Raw genomic sequence first — 5,000 nt, 5'->3', positions numbered from 1 at the left:
TCTGCTTCCCTCTTTCGTCCAATCCCCTCCTCTTCCTTAATTAGCAACGTCTGTGTTGACTCCTTTTTTTTCCTCATTCGTCCATGCGTCCTTGGAACGTGTTTGCTCGAAATCTGGAAATAAAAAAAAAGTAAATAAATAAAATAACATTTTCGTTCTCTAAGGTACAGTAACATCCCGCGCATTTGCTTGAGTTATCCATGGATATTCATGATTCCCTTACCTGTTGCTTGATATTCAACATGTTGCTTTAATCTTTTCTCTGTTCCGTCGCACACTCCAGTGACAATTCTTAATCGTCGGGCAAGTGGAAAATTATGGGATAAGGAGATAGAGTAAGGGAAGTGAGAGGGAGAGATAAGTGGAAAGGAGAAGGAGAGGGTGTCGGAGAGAGTAAGAGAAAGACATACTGTAGATAGAAATTAGTGATGGGTGAGTTTGGGTAAAAGAGTGAAAGAGAAATATAAAAGAGCGATATAGAGATATATAGAGAGAAATCGACAGATCAATGGAGACATGGGTAGTCAGATAGACAGATGTTGTGCGTGTGTGTGTGTGTGTGTGTGTGTGTGTGTGTGTGTGTGTGTGTGTGTGTGTGTGTGTGTAACTGTCTGTGTGTGTGTGAGCGTGTATCTGTGTGTTTGAGTTTGTGTGTAGATACAGACAGAGAGAGAAAGAAAGAAAGAGAAAGAGAAATAGAGAGTGAGTGGTACATAACCAAGCATAATCAAACCAGTAAACAAAAACATCAATACATACATTAATAAAAATACAAAAAGAGAATTAGAAGAAAACAGAAAACGAGAGAAAGAGAGGCAAAAATAAATGAATAATGATAATGATGATGATGATGATGATGATGATGATGATGATGATGATGATGATGATGATGATGATGATGATGATGATAATAATAAAAATAATTATAATGATAATAATAATTATAATGATAATAATAATAAATAAACAAATAAATAAGTAAATAAATAGGTAAATTAATAGATAAATAAATAAATTATTTAATTAATAAAAAAAAGAAAATCCACAGCCTGCCTCCGAAACTTTCCACTCCGAGTCCAGATTTGATCGCCCTCATCATCACACAAATCAGCTCAATCAGAACATTCTTAGAGTCATTATGATAATTGCAGTAATCTGAATAAACGGCGACGCACACCAGGGGATTTATAAACAACCCCCACCCCCTCCCCACCCCCTCCAACCCCCAGCCCCCCACCTCCCATATGGAGTTTCGAGCTATTTTGTTCCGGGTTACAGAATGGTTCTCATGGGTTATTGGAAGGTTGGATGTGTATGTCCGTTTGTGTTGATGGGTGTGTGGATGGAGAGATTAATGTAGATATGGATAGATAGATAGATAGCCGTAAAGGATGATATGTTGCATGTGTACTTACAATATATGTATCTGTCTATTTATCTATCCATTTATCCAGCTATCTATATCTATCTACTTATATCTATCTACTTATATCTATCTATCAATCTCTCTCTCTCTCTCTCTCTCTCTCTCTCTCTCTCTCTCTCTCTCTCTCTCTCTCTCTCTCTCTATATATATATATATATATATATATATATATATATATATATATATATACATATACATACATACACACACACACACACACACACACACACACACACACACACACACACACACACACACACACATACACACACACACACACACACATATATATATATATATATATATATATATATATATATATATATATATATATATATATATATATGTATACATATATTTATACATTTATACATACATATATATATATATATATATATATATATATATATATATATATATATATATATATATATATATATATATATGTATATATATTATATACATATATATGTATATATATATATATATATATATATGTATGTATATATATGCATATACATACATGTATTTATATATATGCATATATACATACACAGACACAGATACACACACACACAGACACACACACACACACACACACACACACACACACACACACACACACACACACACACACACACACATATATATATATATATATATATATATATATATATATATATATATATATATACATATATATATATATATATATATATATATATATATATATATATATATATATATATATGTATATATATATATATATACATAAAACAAACACACCGGCAGCAAGTTGCCACGATCGCCTGCGCTGCCTCGGGCGCCTGGGCGGTCGTCCGTTCTGCAACATTTTTGACGATGTTTTGAGGAAAGCGATCGTCATGTTTCCTTTCCTTCGAAACTCGTGTTAAGGAAACTTTGTTTTAAAAAGATCCTTGTCGTATCTTTTTTTTTTTTTTTTTTTTTTTGACTTGGCTCACGGTGAAAATCTTTACTTTTGAATGACTAAGACGATCAGTATGGTGCAATAGGTTCCTGCTGTGTTATGGTGAAAATAGTGAAATATTAGAATTAGAATTTGTATTTATGGAACGCGAGGATAGGAAAAGAAACGATAAGACGAAGATAAGATAAAGTTGACTAATATAATATGATTTTCCGTTGTGTGTGTGTGTGTGTGTGTGTGTGTGTGTGTGTGTGTGTGTGTGTGTGTGTGTGTGTGTGTGTGTGTGTGTGTGTGTGTGTGTGTGTGCGCGCGCGTGTGTGTTGTGTGTGTGTGTGTGTATGTGTGTATTTGCATGTTTTAACATATGATTGACAGTAGAAAATGGAACATACTTCAATATTTGCTCGAATCCTGAGTACCGTATTTCATAGTTTGACAGTTTTGATCAGAAGCAAACTTTAATATTCATGAAAGTAATTTCAACAAATACGAAAGAACTAGGAGACGAAAATCAAATACAGGAACCTTGTAGTATATCGATTCTATAGAGCAGTATTTTCATATGCATATATACAAGACAACTATCTATTTCATTTTATTTGTAATTTTACATAATTGTCCCGCCTACCAGATCGCGACGACTTTGTTATTAATGGATTCCTCTCATCTAAAATCCAAATATATAAAAATTATCGCGCGGAAAATCCCCCATTAACGACAATCTCGACCCCGATAGCAGGGGAAGGCATGAAAAAAACAGGGAAATTGCGTGGTATAATATAAATTATAAACACGAAATCAGTCCCCATACTGCCCCATGCCCAGCGACCCCCCACGAAGGATCCTCCACGCACTCACGGCCACAGAGAGCGAACTACCGACGTCAGACGCTCTTTCTTGTCCCGAATACGCGAAGGACTCTTTGTTTTCCTGGGTGTGTGTGTGGGGGGGGGGGAGGAAGGGGGGATGGGGATGGGGGGATGTCAGGACGCAATTTCCCTGGTACCTTTCATGTCCTCCCCTGCTATCGGGGCCAAGGACGTGGGGGTTTGGGGGGTTTCCGTATAATGATTTTTTATGCATTTGGATAGTAGAAAGTGGTCACCAGAATCGACGCGATCCGTTAAAATGACTATTTTCTTTTATTTTTCTCTATTTTTCAACTAGCAGGTGCAAGACAAGTATGCAAAATATAGCAATAATCGCAACAATAATGCAGTCGAAAATTATGAAAAAGTAAAAAAAAAAAAAAAAGAAAAAAAGCATTACCAATTCCTCTTTCTCATTTTCATACATTTCTAAGCCTTCTTCAACTATCTAAATCAACTTCCAAAACTAAAACTAAAACCAAAAGGCTAGACAATGCACGTTAAAAAATACATATTGCTACTACTTTACAAACATAATACCTCTATATCACACTAGATTCACATCACTTCAATTTTCTTCCATCAGTAACAATGAGACAGAAAACAAGAAAACAACAATAATACGAAATAAAGAGGAGAATAAAAGAGGAGAGCGAGGAGAGAGTAACTTAAAAAGGAAACATAAGATAACAGGAGGAAAGATATAGGAAACTCATGGTTAAATATTCCAGCTACTGAAGACCTCCCGTATTCTCTCTTCCCCTTTTTAAGGTATCGAAAAGGCTGATAAAAGCATTAAGGAGGAGATCATGTCAGATTAAACAGAGGGAAGGTAGGGAGTGTATTCGCAAGAAGGAGGGAAGAGGGAGGTGACAAGAATAAGTCATTTCAGGGATATGTTATTCAAAGGGTTTATCTGATCTCGAGATGGTGTGGGAGTATTAGGGAACTAAGAGGGAGGGAGAGAGAGAGAGAGAGAGAGAGAGAGAGAGAGAGAGAGAGAGAGAGAGAGAGAGAGAGAGAGAGAGAGAGAATAAAAATGAGTGTAGGGGAAGAGGGAGAGGAGAGGGAGGGGGTGGTTAGGGTGGTGATTAAGGAGAGAAAGGTTTGGAGAGAGGGAAAAACATGAATGAAAGAGAGAGAGAGAGAGAGAGAGAGAGAGAGATAGATGGTGAGAGAGAGAGAGAGAGAGAGAGAGAGTGAGAGAGGGAGAGAGAAAATCAGACAGAGACAGAGACAGAGACAGAGTCAGAGAGAGAGAGAAAGAGACAGAGTCAGAGAGAGAGACAGAAAGAAAGAGAAAGAGAGACAGAGAGACAGAGAATAGAAAGAAAAAAAACTATAAATCGAAATAAAAATTGCGAGCGCGTTTTACGAAACATATAAACAGCAAGTCCATTTCCAACCAATTTTTTCCGCTACGCTTGAACATCTTCCGGCAAGCTAGACGGGGCCAGGAACCGCTCCTTTGGTGGTAAAATGCAAGAGATTCTTTCATAATAAATGTCGAAAAAGGTCTGTGTCAAAAATATATATATTTGAATGTCTTCCAGGTCCGTCGGTAACTGTATAATTTTGGAACATATAAGGAACATTTCCGTTTTTCGATTTATCAGACAATATATATATATATATATATATATATATATATATATATATATATATATATATATATATATATATATATATATATATATATGTGTATATCATATGATCTCTCTATCTCTCTCTCTCTCTCTGTCTCTCTCTCTCTCTC

The sequence above is a fragment of the Penaeus vannamei genome, chromosome 20 (assembly GCF_042767895.1).
Source record: "Penaeus vannamei isolate JL-2024 chromosome 20, ASM4276789v1, whole genome shotgun sequence".
NCBI lineage: Eukaryota > Metazoa > Arthropoda > Malacostraca > Decapoda > Penaeidae > Penaeus > Penaeus vannamei.
Note: the sequence above shows the minus strand (reverse complement) of the source record.